Here is a 17,064-nt window from a genome sequence, read left to right on the forward strand (position 1 = left end):
AGTTAAAAGATTACCAACGAAAATGAAAAAGTCAAGAAAACTGTTTATTCGGATTTTTTTTTTCAATTAAGATTCCAAGTTGGAGTACTTCCCTCATTTGAATCAAGCTTAGTAATTACCAGGCGAATGAAGGAATCATCAGGAATTACTAGAGATGTTGAAAAGGGGTTCATTCTACTATCATTTTGATTCCAAGAATGTGAGAGACTTTACAAACTCTTGGGTATAACTATGACAAGTCGTTCAAAAATCAAAGTTCTTAAATTCTAATAGTACAAATATCTTATTATGTTGAATGATATCTTGAGATGATTAAAGAAAATTGAAGAAATATTCTCTTCAAAAAGAAAGGTTATTGTGAAAAATAAGGTAAATCATAATCAGCAGAAGAATGAACAAGGAGCACAAAGCGTAAGGTTTATTTGATATTCCTGATTATTTACTATTTATTTTCATTTATAATCAATGTCATTTACCAAAATCACAAACAGAAAATTATGACTCGCGAAACAAGAGTTCATAAGGATGGTTGATAAATATAGATGAAGAGTTCTTTACATAAGACACATCCAAAAGTTCACTCTTACAACATCCGGGTCAGAACTGACCCGGAACTTTGTCCGTTGGGGTCACACACCGTTCCGGGTCAGAAATGACAAGGAATGGGGTCAGATATGACCCCATTCAGAGTCCAGAATTTGGTCAGGGTGACCCCTTTCGGGGTCTTCATGACCAAATTCCAAGTCATTTTTGACCCGGAATGGTGTATGACCCCAAGGGACCCAGTTCCGTGTCAGTTCTGACCCGGGTTTTTTTAGAGTGTTGTATTTACCTGTGGCAGTTTCAACGACGGGCTGTCATCTTTCTCAAACGATGGCAATCAGCAACTGATGATTTGGCGCCAATCAGCAATCACTCAGGTGTTACATCCGAGTGTTAGCGCCATATGTCAGACAGTTGGTATGACCCCCCCCCCCCCCCATGGTTCGTGTTGTGGGGGGGGGGGGAGGGTTCTCTAATAATCCAGATGGCCTCCATGATACGTCTGTTCAGGTCCTGTCTCTCTCTCGTTACTAAACGCGACCCCTCCCAGTTGATGACGTGATTTTCCCTCCAAGCACGGTCAGTTATGGCAGACTTGTTGTATGTTTGGCTTATTGCTGATGCCCTCTGCGATCGTGTATATGATTGTCCATCCAATATTTGGCAATTCTTTTTTGTGTTCGTCAATTCGGGTACTCAATTTGCAACTGGTTTCTCCAATATATTTGGCTTGGAAAGAACTGCAAGGGACTACATACACTCCTTGTGCTTTGTCAATTTCTTTGATTTTCTCCTTTGGGTGGACCAGTATGTCTCTAAGCTTGTTGCATCGTTTCGATGCTGTAGAGATACCACGTTTCTTTAAAAAAAAATATCCTACTAATTGGCTCTGATAAGACTTCGATGTCAATAGGGCATGACTACAGGATACTTCTTGCGAGTGGTTCCGTCTTTCTTTTGTTGTTTGGAAGTTGTTCAGTTGTTTTTGCCTTTCCGTTTAAACGTCCATCGGGGATAGCCACATCGCGACAGAGCAGTAGAGATGGTGGTGGCCTGTTCCTTCTTCCTTCTTCCTTCGTCTTTGGGGTCAGATATTATTGTTTCGCATTGGTGGAAGAGAGTGTGATGAAGTGTGACTTTAGATGAACATTATGTGTCCATATGGCTTTCTGCTGATTTGAGTGTCTAGAAAGGGGGTTGATCCTTCTTTTTCAAGTTCAAAAGTGAAGTTTATGCTGTCTGTAGTAGAGTCCACTTGATCCAGGTGATCTGTGAGGAGAGACACCAAGTCTTTGTTGACAATCTTTATGGGTGTCATAACAGACCATGCTGGGAGGAAAAATCACGTCAGCAACTGGAAGGGGTTGCGTTTAGTAGCGACAGAGAGACAGGACCTGAACAGACCGATCAGGGTGGCCATATAGATCAAGAGAACCCCCGCCCAAACAACATGAACCGGGATGAGAGGTGGGGGGGGGGGGGGGAGGGAGGGGATACCAACTTTTTGGCATTTACGATGGCGCTATCACTCGGATGTCACACCTGGGTGATTGCTGATTGGCGTCAAACATCAGTCGCCTATTAGCCATTGTTTGAGAAAGATGACAATCAGTCGTCTAAACTTTACGGGTAAATACAACTTCTGGATATGTCTTAAAGAACTCTACATCTATTGACCGATTCTGTGACGCGCTATGTGTATTTTTGGCATGGGCGCAGCCATAGTGGGTGTATCAGCCGACCCCCCCCCCCCCCCCCCTTCCCACTCCCCACCCCTCTCCCTAGCGCGCAGAATGAAAACTGCTTTAGCAAATGGGCGTCTCGTACTGAGTACGCGAATGCTTGCTTAGTGCGCGAACCTTTGTTACAAGTGCGTGATAAATATGTTGCCCGGGGTGGGGGAGAGCAGGGGGGGGGGGGGGGGGGTCGGCTGATACACCCACTATGGCTGCGCCCTGTGTCGTAAAATGTCTGCTGCCCTCAACGAACCCGAATCGGTCAATAGGAAATTACGACACTCAAATTCGTCTAATCAAATCGCCGAAGTACAATAAAGTTCTAGTGGAGAAACGCTGTCCATCATGAACAGCATTGCAGAATTAAAGATTAAAAAAGCATCTTGCCACCAGAACTGTACGGCCAAAAAACTTTCCGCACACTCTAACACAGTCCCAGCAAGTTTAAATGGCAATTTTGGGTATCGTTTCTGTATACTGGTATAGTATAGACGTGTTAAATGATAAACCGGTGGAAGATAGAGTTGATGGTCTATTGAATTAAAACGATGTCTGTCTGCATGTTAGCAGGTATGATCAGTGATTCTGAACTTAGTAGTATTTAAGTCGACGAGCAGCCGAAGAAATAATGAAAAGTAGTAGAGGTCTTTAAGGTGGAGTAAAGATTCTTAAAAAAAAAAGGAATAGTAATCATAGGAGTGATAATAAGGGTGGTAAACTAGAAATCTCGTAGGTTGAAAATGGTAAACGCCGTTTAATAGATATATGTGTGTAGTTGTGTTTGATTGACGCGATGACTCGCACGAAATTGATTCCTACTCTACATGGCCTCCTTAGATTACGTATCCAGCTGGGAACCCTATGTTGCAGAGCGTATTCGTCAGCGAAAACCATGATTACAGCAAGGCTCATGTCACATGATTCCTGGCCAGTGCATGCTGTCATAACACATATGATGACTCTCATGTCAGGTAAACGTTGATGGTTCAGCGCAGAATGATGAGCGTGTACGGCGTTAGTTCGCTGCGCACTATCCGCAATATCTACACCTGCAATCCAGCGTTTGAAGAGCTAGCTGGTCTCGACTGTGAGGCAAACCCATCTTGTCATATGCATGTATATTGACTGTCATTTCTTCTCATCTTTTCCCTCCTTTTTTCTCTTCCTCCTCCATCCTCTTCCATTCTCCTCCACCCTCTCTTCCTCCTCTTCCTCACGCCATCCTTCTCCTCATCATCATCATCATTTTCCTCCTCCTCTATCCTCCTCTTCCTCCTCCTTGCGACTGCTATCTTTCTCTCTCCTCTGTTCATATTCTTCTTCGAGGCAATAATGTCCTCCGCAAAACGAGGCAGAGGAAGAGTGTGCATGGAGACAATGAATTCTTCTGGAAAAGCCAGGCCGAATGTTGTTCAGGGATCTTTACATCGGAGAAACAAAACCGTGTGTGTATTCTACTATGAATACGGAGATGGGGAAGGGGAAGCCCGCTGAGGGGGGGGGGGGGGGGGGGGAGAAAGAAAATACAGACTGTTCGAAAGTGGGCTTCGTTGGGAAATGGAGAAGTGAGAGTAAGGGTATACAGCAACATTATAGAAATGATTAAATTTCATATCATTCTTATTAGTACATAATTCGTGGAAGTATATCAGGAGGTAAATGATGAGGAAGATATGAATGAATGAATAAGGGAATAAATAAATATGTTATTGTAGGTGTTCTGATTGGTAGAGGAATAAACAAATGTAAAACGTGGCTGAGTCTACCAATGATTAACACTGAGTGTTGTAATGAATGAATGAGTGAATGAATGAATGAATGAATGAATAAATAAATGAATGAATTGACAGAAGAATACATGCTGAGGTAGTCGAACGTGTGAATTTACGGTAGAAAGGTAAAAGACAGCAAGGTATAAATACATTGATTTGTGATCATATGTGTGTATATATATTCAAATATTTTGTATATTGAATGTATGAGTATGAATATATGTGTGTGTACAGCTCAATTTCGATGCCAACTATAAGTGAAACACGCTATAGGATATGTAAACCAAGGTAAATTTGACTTACTACTAGTATAGGGAAAGAAAGATCTGACTAAGATTGATATAATATACTTCATTATGTTTTCAAGTTGATTAATGATCACTGAAGCACGATATTAGCAATGGACGAAATATTGCATCATGGTGTTATCTGCGTGATATCATAAAAAATGTGAAGGTAGAGCATTGCATTGTATTGTATTTACTTATTTAAGCACGGGGATTAAGAAGGAAAACTTCTTTCAGCTCAAAAGCTGGTTTTAGAAAGTCTTTACACCTTCCAAACGAATGATTTTTAAAAAACAAGAGAAGCACACATTACAATATAAGAATATGAAAACAATACAGTTTATACAGCAAAGTAAAACTGAAATACGATTAACGGAGAGGAAATGTAAAGAAGATACAGTAATGGCATCTCGTGACAAAATGCATTAAAAAACATCCTAACAACAGACTAGTAACGGAAAAAGAATCAAAGGCAGAAAGAGAAAGAGTAATTATGATATACATGGCTTACAGTATTAACGTCATGATTCATTATTCTTTTCGATTGTTTTTTTTTTCTTCTCCCCTAATGTCATACACATCATACTACAAACTGGGATATTGCATGAACATTGGGAAGAATCAAGCAGCAATAAAGGATCATTCCGGACCCTGCTTCTTTGCATTTCAACCTTTTATAGCTCGATTTTCTTCTTACGACTTTCATGTCTTATACGGTAGATGATATACCTCAGAGATAGGAACATACAGCCTTAAGAAAAAAAAAAATCCACACATTATTTCTCTGTGAAACTGACAATCTGGAACACGTCAAAGCTTCTCTCATGATTCACATTTCTCACCAAACATTCAACGCCTAACACTCTTTGAGGAGTCTGCACTTGTTGATATCTTTTTAATGTTTTTAAACAGATATAGGCGCTATATACAAATGCTGCGAATCATTATAATCAATTTCGGAAGTGATCTTGATCATTATCTTCTTTCACTATCAATTGCCCAAAACGCTCAAAATTCCGTTATAATTTTTCTATCATAAAGCGACACACACAGACAGACACAAAGACACACACACACACACACACACACACACACACACATATATATATATTCTTTGGATAAGAAAAGTAAAGTTTCTTGATGATATAAAGTGCCCGTCGTCCGATTCACAAAGATAACTGCACGCATTTTGTTTGTATACAGTTTTATTTTGATTATGATAAACAGTTTGCTATAGATTATAATCAGTTTGCATTTCGTGTCCTTTTATAGACACAAGTAGTAAGGTGTGAAAACACAAATACAAAACATGAATTTAAAGATGAATCACATGATAGAATAAAATGTTAAGTTAATGATTTTTATGGTACATCCGTTCGAACCGGATAAAGAGTCTTCTGTTTTCATTTGCACTGCATCAATATTGTTCCTCAACGCCCTGTACAGCTGGATTGATTTGCGCGCGGAAGGGAGGGATGGGGAAAAGCAGCGCTGCCTACTTCAGGCTCTTTCCCTTCTTATTTCTCTATCGGCACTTCCAATCTCCAACTTGTACATCCTCCTTAAAAGCACTCGAACGACTCATCAACTACGCTTTGTTGGCCTACCACCCATTCACCCCCCATACCCCCCCCCCCCCCCACCGTAAGCCCTCATCCACCAGACTCCCTCGAAAAAGAAAATGCATAATCGTCATTTTCTTCCCCTTCTCCGCCGTGTTTTCACTCCAAATCGCACGGTCTCATTAGGCAGTCAGGCACAGGCGCAGAAAACTGCGCCTCCCGCCAGGCGCAGAAAACTGCTACTTTGGGGTTATCCGCCCGAGCGCCGAGCAAGTGTGCCCGCTACAATCGATTCTCGTAGTTTCCGCGAACAGTCGGTTCCATTGATATCGTCTGTGTACCAGGCGCCCGTTACTGCTTTTTACTGATTTGCAGTGCACTAAGTACTGTATGCAAGACAAATTGCCAAAACACGATAGTATGTATGTGTATACTGCACTGTATCACCATAATTATATCGAAATACAGCATGCATCAGGCACATCCAGAGCCACACGCTCTCACCAACAAACACCATGCGCTGTATAGGTCTCTCCACACTGACCATAGCTCATTTATAAATCAAGAAATAGGCTAGTGAGATTGAGAACGAAGTAGGAGTCATTGGGATTACCTTGCTGTTACGATGTTACGCTGTTCTGCTTCCTTTGCAGAATCATCTGCAATTAACTCTGATAACTCATGTTTAACTATATGTGCTCTCTTGTATAACTCTGTCTCTCTGGAATCTAATCTAAAACTGCAATACCTATCGCATAGCCCCTGCCTCTGTGCTTTGCCCATGGTCAGTTCAAGACCAGGGAGGTACGAGGTAGGCCCCACAGAGAGCCTGGCCGCACTTTCACAACACTTTCCTTGTTTTAAACTGTTGCCCTTATATGTTTACTCAACAGAGATAAGAACCCAACCTGCCGGGGAGAGTACCACAGAGAAGAGAGAGGGGGAAAGAGATGATGCGTTGAGAGATGGAAGGTGGCTGTGCTGGGGGAGAGAAAGGGAAAGAAGCCACGAGAGGAGATGAGAGAGGAGAAGGGAGAGAGGAAGGTCTGATAGGAAGGAGTACATTTCTGTTACACTAGCCAACACCTGTTGCACAAGGCTAAAAAGAGGGCAAACCGGTGGTCATTCAAAAAACATTTACCTAATTATGTATTCCGACCAGAATTACGCCAGATGTCAAGGTTTTATTCCCCTAGAAATGATTATTATGCAAGATTAGGTATTTGGCTTACTACAGAGGAAATATCAGAAAAGTGTCAAGGTTAGAATTTTCGTACGAAATTAATATCGATTAGGTGTCTTCATCACCTAAATTTTCTCCATGCCTTTTACACTCCGAGCATCGCGTGGCATGATGGGTATTGTCATTATAATATTCATGATAGCAGAAATCGGCGCTTTTCGACAGGCGCAGTTTTCTGCGCCTGTGCCTGACTGTTAGGAATTACAGACCATAATATTAACACTTTCACGTCCGTTGATAACCTGTGCGGATACATTAACCATGATGATCAGTGGATGGCGGTTAGGAATGGGTTGATTACGAAGATTTCTCATACAAGACCAGGGAGCTTCGATCGTCATCAGAGTATCAAAGCCCGCTTCTGGAAGAGGGAGAGAGAGTGTGTGTACCGTATGTCTGTGAGAGTAGGGGTGGGGGGGGGGGGAGGACTAACGGGATAGAGAGAGAGAGAAGGAAGAGCGAGGGAGTTAGGAGAGGGAGACAGAGAGAGTTACGTATAGAAAGACAGACCGAGACAACGAGAGACAGATATATATAATTATGTAGGTATATATATATATATATATATATATATATATATATATATATACACGCTAGAGACAACAGAGAGGGAGAGGGGGAGAGGTATATAGAGAGGAAGAGAAAGGAGAGAAGAAGAGAAAGACTTCAGGTGGACATTTAAAGGGATCGTATGCTTTTTATTGAGACAATTTATTTTTTGTGAGATAATGTGAAACTTCATATGAAATATGACAGACCATGCAATTATGTAATTCCAAAAGGGATCCAATTTCATGGAAACTGGTTTTGAAATGGCTGAGATGATGTCCAAAACAGAGCAATCCTAGTAAAAGGCGCGACAAACTTTTTAATTAGGATTTCTTTGTTTTACTTTGTTTGTGGATGTCTCAGGCATTCCAAAACCGTTTTTCATTTCATAAACTTTGAATTCCTCTTAGAATGGTATGCTCTGTATAATTTCATGAGTGGTTTCTTGGTATCTCGCAAAAAGTTAAAAGGCAAACTCTCATCTCCACTTTATACAATCCCTTTAAGAATTTGCTTGTCTAGGTCTGTGCCCATTTACGATATTTCTTGCCTGAGTATGCAATCTATTTGACGAAGGCAGATAAAGAGAGGGAGAGAGTATGTCTACATGTGCTGAAGAGACATATAAAAGGGTAGCAGGCATAAAGTGATGTCTGTGTAAGAGAAGGAATGAAGTGACAACACTTTGAAAGTATGCTGTACCAGAATTTTTCTGGTAATTATCACATGGATACATCTTCTTTCAAGATACTTCACAGATAATAAAAGATGAGAAAGGTTAACACGGAAGACGAGGAAAGCAAAACACGTACGGGCAAATTCATTAGTTGCTGTTCCATCTTTTTTTCATTCTGTGTGTTTTGCTTCAAGCTGGGTTTAAGATGTACCTGTTAGACGCTGGCGGATTTTTTTTTTTTTTTCATTTCAAGTGTTTGCTCCATAGCAACTGTGATATTAGACGACCTTTCTGATCAAAGGAACAATAGAAGGTAAAAGTGGAGAAAGAGAAGATAGTGGCGTTCAAGGCACTCAAGACCCGATGCCCTCTCTTCTTTAGGATTTTCAGGATGGGAGGAAAAGAATAAAGAGTTTTTGAGTCTCGTCTTCCACCGGGCAATATCGGGCATCCGCTTTTACGATCAAAGGCGAAATCTCCGCATCAACGGCAGCACGTGCACCGCTCTCACCGGTTTCACTGTCTGTACAAGGAGAGCAGAGTCTGTCACGGGAACAATGCAGCAAGAACAACAGAAATCCAAGCAAGAGACGGGTAATATCTTTTTGCTTTCCACAGGAAGCGATGTTGTTATCTCTGCATTTGACATGCAGTCTTGTAGGGAAGGTCAGGACTCTCTTTCTAGAATGCGCTATACCTCCGATGTATGAAGATATTCCTGGCGATACACGAGGTTTCAGAGATCAGACGTGATCGTCGAGCAATATTGACCATTATAATCTCTGAAGTCGTTTCGTAAAAGTGTTGGCATGGATTCTAAGAAACAATGACATTTCTTCAAAAAGAGTGATGTCTGTACATGCTGCCAACATCACGGGCTCTGACTTTCGAGTTGAAAATGAGCATAATACTGCATGAATTCATGGCCAAGAAATCTTTATTTCCGGTCTTTGTAAGAGATGGTATCATTTCGTTGGTTGATTCGTTCTTCTTTAGTGCTGAATTTACAGCATTTAGACAGTGAACACCGAGTTCCCTGTTTGTTTTGTCTTCTCCATGGTTGCTATATAGGCTGTCCTCTGTCACTTTATGGTGCCATTTGATAGACAAAGAGAGGGAGAGAGAGAGAGAAAAAAGAAGGAGAGGCAGAGAGTCGGTGATTAAAGGATAGTCTGATAGTTGTAAACTGTGGTGTAAGCAGAGCAGAAGGTAGAAGTTGGTCCAATAAGGCATGAAATGTTTTTTGAAAATATCCAGTCAATAACAACACGAACAAGGACAGGTTAAGGCCACATGACGCCAAGCAAACGTGTGACCCCCATTCCGAAGGTTCGTCAATCCAATGATAAATTGAGGCTTATAATTCTGGAGGCTCGTTAGTAAGCATGGTAAACACCGTCTTTTCATTTTCGAATTAATGAACCTTATTTCAATTTCGGACTATCGAACCTTCAGAAGAACGTCACAAATGTTAGGATTTAACGAGCAATCAATTTGTGTGTTTTCGGGAAATTTGTGTGTTTCGGGAAAACAAACCTTCGGAACAACAAACCATAGGTTATTTTCGGATTAACGAACCATCGGAATATCGAACATCACCCCACTGCGTTGGTGATTCCCTATACTTTTTGTTATGCTCTGAAGGATTTGATGCATATACGATGGTCATTGCCAAAGATATGTACCAAAACAACAACAACAAAAAAGAACACACACACACACACACACACACACACACAGGAAGGGAGGAAAAATAAAAACGATCAGGGTAAAGGCAAACCATAAACACCAGAATCGAGTTTAATGTCACACCAATTGCCAAGCTTTTGTGCAATGTCCTTGAGTTGTAATACTGCTCAGAAATACTTGGTAGGCCTAATTCTGTACAACAAATGGGGAGCCTTCAAGCTGATAGTCCTCGTGGACCGAGAAATTTAAAACCGAAATATATCTTTGCAAAGCGAATCGGCAATTCATCACTTAAAACACCATCTCCTTTGCCAGTGATAAAGAACGTGTCTAGATTTGTTTATCGGCTGAGAGGCTGCCGTGTGATCATACTATACCAATGCATTTACCAAACTGCGAAGCCAAGTCATATAAAAAAATATATCTGGATCCAGATATGTCATGTAATAAATTTTTCGGAATTACAAGTCCTCAGAGCCAACTGATAAGTCCATGGCGGAATTGAAGCACGTTTGCCTCAGGTTCGCCATTACCGTTTTGGCCTACGTTAGTGCTCTACATTTATGATAGGGAAAACAATCTTGGTGTGTCTATTGAGAGGTCAAGACTCCCGGGGTGAAAGGTCAAAGGTAAATGGGCAATGGACACGGATGAGAAACTCATCATGAAAAACTGTACTGATACAAAAGGAAAGTATTTATTCAGTTACAGTTGAGGGGGGAAACCAAACAATTAGTTATAATAGACTGTGAAAAAATTAAGGAAAAAAAGTGAAAATATTTAAACACGATCTATTGCATTTGGCAAGTCAGCTTCGCCCATAATGCGCACCATTATGACATGTGAGTCACTTCTTCTATTTCATAAAACTACAAAGCTATATTTGGGTCAAAGTTTAGTCATGATATATCGGTGGTCACATAACCTTCGATGTATCACGTCCAAAGCCTTAAAAAGCTACACATGTTTACATAAGCACGCTACGAAAGATTGCCATATCATATTAACAGGGGGCGTTTATAGAATAATATAATTTTATGCAAATTATACAATGTATACAAAAGTGATACATACATACACATACCACCTATATTTTTTTTATTCTATGTCGAAATTATTCGAATAGAATAATACATAATCACTTTTTATGTGAACAATAGAACCTGTGTCTAACAATGTATTTTTCCTTTACATGTATTCAAAAGTGAACTCAATATGATAGATAAAAAAAAATCTGAAAATATTTCACATGACTTTTGTACCAGCTTACCATGATCAAATGATATTGTATTATCGAAAAAAAAGAACACATGAGTTTTCAGAATCCATTATGTAAAAAGGCACACACACACACACACACACACATACATGTCACACAATATTTACTTTCGTAATTCACACTCAATCCTTTACGGACTCATGACAAACTCATTCCCTCTTCTATTCTTTTGACAATATTTGAAATTAAAGATTTTCTTGGTAAATATACACTTGTATCGAGGTCACCTTTCCCGTATTCAATACATGCTTAAGATGGCGACATCTTCAATTTCCGTTTTTCCTCGTGTTTTTTTTTTCTCCACTGACAAGATGCAATTATTCTTCTTCATTATTTTGTATGAAGTAATTTAGAATTGAAAACTGCCTACCTATTTCAGAAAAGTATTGCTTCGTAATTGGATTCACAGTTCCGTACACTCCGGTGCTCCTGATATACACTTATGAAAAAAAAAAATCAAAATCAAGCTAACGAACAAAATAGGCAAACGAATATCTTTGTCTTGTTTTGTACCAAAAGGTGCTTTACATAACATGCTCTCGCTCTGTTCACATTACTAAGGTTGAATGTGTGTTTTGCAATGCTGACCGGAGCCAATCATGAGCAGAATCGCCAAATTTGAAGCAGAATCGGTGGCGGATCCTGAGGAGGGCACAACCGGCGCACGCCCCCCTTTAATTTTCGTTAAAAACAAAACAAAAGAAAAAGAAAAAAATGTAATGAAACCCGGAAGTGGCACCAGAAATATTAGTTACGCCCCCCCCCCCTCCTTTACAGAATACTGGATCCGCCCCTGAGAGTGTTATCGTAATTCTTATCATATACATTATTGTCATTATTGCCATCTTCATTACCATAATCATCATCATCATCACCGTCATCATCATCAACATCACCATCACCATCACCATCACCGTCACCCTCACCATCATCATCATCACCACCATCACCATCATCACCATCATCATCATCATCACCACCATCACCATCATCACCATCATCACCATCATCATCATCATCACCACCACCACCATCATCATCATCATCATCTTCATCATTCATCATCACTAGTATTAAAATAAATGAAGAGAATGGCGGAGAGTAGAAGTAGGCTGCTTGGTTACCTGGATTTTTCAGGCGACGGAGTATACAACTCTTTGCCCTCAGTTTGCCAGGAGAATCATATTTATGAAAAATTCCTACCCAAAAGGTGCTAAATCCATTTTTTTTTCATCAAATTGGATTTTTTCCCCATTTTTTTTAGAAATGCGTAATCAGTAGTCCCATAACCAGTAAACTTGTCACAGTATTAAAAAATGAAGAAATCAGGCGATGAAAAAAATACTATATTCATTTTCTTTTTGTTCCAAAAGGTACTAAATCCAGGAAGACCTCACCATCAGAAACCAGTCTGCATGCTTGACTGCACTTTGTAAAAGGAATGATTATCATAGTTTTGGTTGAGACCTGGTATTAGGTTTTCAACTTTTTCGGTGAGATAATGAGAAACCTCTTATAAATGTGAACGAGCATGTAATTCCAAGAGAAATCCAACATCAATTTGATGAAAATTGGCTTTGAAATGGCTGAGATAGAGCCCAAACAAGCGATTGTAATAAAAGGTCGGACCCACCTTTTATTAGGATCCCTTTGTTAACTTTGCTTTTGGATATCTCAGTCATTCCAAAAGCCAATGTATTTTTTCTTAATAGAATGGTATGCTAGGGTACATTTCCTAAGTGGTTTCTCAGTATTTTGCATATGGTTAAAAGCTCAATCCTCATCCCTGGCCCAATACTATACCATCCCAAGAGTGAGGCCAGGCTAGTTAACGTTCCTAACTGTGTAGCTTGCAAATGACCTACATACTTTACTCTAAGCTGTGAAATGCTTCATTTCTATACAAACAAATTGCGATGGAGGAAACTGGAAGAATGTAATGTAGAGACAGCATTATTAGCCCAGAAAAAAATACGCAGAGTCGCAGAAACTAGGCTCTACAAGAACACATACTTGTTGCACATCATCGTGCTTACATTTGTATTCCAAAAGGTGTTAGATACACAAAATCGCCAAATCTATTACTTTCAAAATAAGGGTAGTCACATAAGGTGTTTTTTTTTTCGAACATATTTTCTCTATTCCATTGTGAGGTATTCTTGTTACATGGGGGAAGTTGCCCTGTATTGTTCATTCTTGTCTTACTAGTTGCTCAAGTGAAAACAAATGAAATGCAAATGAAATGAAATGAAATAAAATGAAATAAAGCTATTGCATGAAAACACTTAGAAACATGTGACATTAAAGTCCTGTTTTTCTTCTTACCATCAAAAGTGGATTTAGCACCTTTTGGAAATGAACTCTTCATAAAGAGGTCATTTAAATTGAATAGGAGCCCGTGGCCACCCTCGAGAGGGCGCCATTAACCGAGAAGACCTTGATAAGAATCCTTCGGGATAGCTCCGAAATAACACTGGGTAGCTCAAAAACTAGGTTTCTTCAATATACAAGGTGTCAGATTTTACTCTCCTTGGAACCGGCTGTAATACTATACTCTCAGAACTATAATACGCACTGCTCTTTTCTTTGATTGGAAGTATTATTTCAGGCAAGGTAATGCTCTCCGATTGTAGACAGGTTTCCGCGAAGAAAGAGACGATAAGTCAACTAATGTCATTTTATTTATTTATTTATTTTTTTAAGCTACCCGCTCAGGCCACCAAAAGAAATCTTTGGTGGCCCAACATCAATTTGTAGTGGCCAAGGCCGTCGGGCCATCGCTAATGCCCAGCATTCATGCATGCAAATGTTATGGTCATAAATGAATAAATATATGTATATATACATACATATATATATATATATATATATATATATAGTCGAGACAATGTAGATGACAATGTCATCTACATTGTCTCGACTATAATTCTTCCTAAGATGACAGAGGCGTACTATACGGTACGAGTATCAGCATCATCACACTATATATATATACACATATATTATACCTGTTACTATGCAAAATATAAAACATTGCGACACCAAAGAGTTGCATGCAACGATTATATCATTGATTTTGTTCCCTTTGTTCCAATAAAGCTAAGTAATTAATGTGCAGGTACACAGATAAAAACTGGTGGACTGACACACAGATATAGAGAAAAAGAGAGTGGTTAAGACATATTAGGGAGCTTTAGATTTTGACGCGCGGACGTTTGAGCCGACGCTTGCGCTGGACGTTCTCCTCTCCCTGCGTCGTGTGGAAAAGTAGCTTTAGATTACGCTGGGACGCAACGTATAAAAAATGAAATCGCGCCCCCATATGATCAGTGCATGAAGAAGCTCTCTACGTCGCAAACTGTGCGGACGTGAAAATAGCCCAGTACGCGTAGTAAACAACTCAGGCGACGCAAGCTAAAAATAGATTGACTTTACGCGCGCTACTGCGCAAGCTCAGATCATGTTTTTTTCCTTTGAACGTCCGCGCGTCTAAAATCTAAAGCTCCCTATTGACCGATTCTGTGACGCGCTATGTGTATATAATTTTTGGCATGCGCGCAGCCATACTGGGTGTATCATCCGACCCCCCCTCCGCACTCCCCCACCCCTCTCCCTACATTAGCACGCGCGCAGAATGAAAAACTGCTTTAGCCAATAGGCGTCTCGTACTGAGTGCGCGAATGCTTGCTAGTGCGCGAACCTTTGTTACAAGTGCGTGATAAACATGTTGCCCCGGGGGCGTTTTTTTTTAAGACGGCACAGATTGGGGCATGGCGCGTGTTAAACCTATGGGAAAAACGTTGGGTTAGGGTTTTTGGTTATGGTTATGGTTAGGGTTAGGGTTAGGGTTGGGGTTAGGGTTAGGGTTAGGGTTAGGGTTAGGGTTAGGGTTAGGGTTTGATGGTTAGGGTTAGGATTAGGATTAGGGTCAGGTTTAGGGATAGGGTCCCCGATAGATTTTTAGTTTCCCCAATCTGTGCCGTCTAAAAAAAACACGCGCCCCGGGGTGGGGGAGAGCAGGGGGGGGTCGGCTGATACACACCGTGGCTGCGCCCTGTGCCGTAAAATGTCTGCTGCCCTCAACGAACCCGAATCGGTCAATAGAGGGAAAGAAAGAGAAGGGAACGTGGGAGATGGCGCAATGTATACCCGAGATGCAAAAGTGATGTGTGCAGCACTGATCTTTACAGTTATATTCAATTCAATTCAATTCAATTCAAAGTTTATTTCATTTTTCGATGAAACATATATGTTTCACTTCCTTTGATAATAGAGAATAAGGTAAACAAAACATTGTGTAATGAAAAGACTGTACAATAATTTAGAACCTTATAGTAATTATACATTGTAGTAAAAAGAAACAGAAGTGGACATTTCTATTAACGGGGACATAACACTCATTGTCCGTTATTTCAGATTTGTTTAATCAATTAATGCGTAATGCTTCCATCTTCAAATTGTTACCTTTGTTTCCGACGCCGACGGTAGACTGCAGAGTACATACGGCTGTTTCAATTCTCTGACGGGCTGGAGAAGTGATCGCAAACCATTTATCCCCGAGACTGATTTAGGAGAATGATACGGACATAGATGGGCATGGGGAGTGAAAAGGGGAGGGGTTGGATCTCGTGGGAATGGTAGGCATAAGAAACGGACCAATGAGATACTGTGTTCTAACCAGGGTCAACAACGTCTCGGCAAAAATCGATCAGAATCATATTACAGCCTCTTGTCATCCTATGCGGACTATCCCAACTTTGTCCCAAGATTCGTTTGGCGGGTCTCTCCTCCTGCATTCACGCAAATTTCACCTTCACTTACCTTGAAATTGCATTGACATGATGACAAAATTGTTCTGCCCATGCAGAGTGCACTTCAGACATAATCATTCTCGACATTTTTTTTTTCCGTCCCTTCTTATCATAATTACTTTCTCCTTAAACGCACTGGTTTTCTTGGTGCATGTTTGGGTCATAAGAATTCATCGATCATTTCTCATTGCTTTAAAACTATCAGAGAACAAGTTGGTATTATTGGCGACTTCAACGAGAGAATAAAATTAATAAAGCTTCATTGGAGGCAAACAAGAAGTTGGATGATACTGAGAAGAAGAGGAAGAAGTAAAAGAAAAGATAGAAGTAGACAGCAAAGAAGATTGTAACAATGGAGGAAAGCGATAAAGGAAGATGAGTAATATACAGCTCGACAAGAAAAACAAGAGGTTTCTTTGATGAAAGTTGCTTTTCCAAATGATTAATTCTGTAGACGATTTTTGTTTTCACCTATGCAAACGGTGGAACTAAGACACAACCAACGACAACCCGCCATTGATTCTGGAGGGGATAAAAAAAGCGGGAGAACTCGGCCCAATATATGGGACATACTTGTGATTGAGAGTCAAGGTGGATTCCAAGTCGTGATAGCAATGACAAAGAGGGATATGACTACTGATTGCTGAACAGATCGATAGAAACACGGACGGGTTGGTACAGTAGGATGGATCTTAGTGGTAGCGGAGATTTGAAGAATCTGACTGGTTTCATTAATGGATTGTTGCAAAAAAAAAGAAGAAAAGAGTCCATTTAATGGACTCTGATAACATGGCAACACATAGGAAAGCCTTTTATGCATGAAAGGAAACATTTAATACACACATTATTTTAACAATATTTAGAGCACTGATCTGTAAGCCGTGAGTACTTGGTCCATTTGAAATGTCTAATTCTGC

Source organism: Diadema antillarum, unplaced genomic scaffold (assembly GCF_040938485.1).
Source record: "Diadema antillarum isolate AM-2024a unplaced genomic scaffold, OU_Dant_1.0 seq00001122_RagTag, whole genome shotgun sequence".
Classification (NCBI taxonomy): domain Eukaryota; kingdom Metazoa; phylum Echinodermata; class Echinoidea; order Diadematoida; family Diadematidae; genus Diadema; species Diadema antillarum.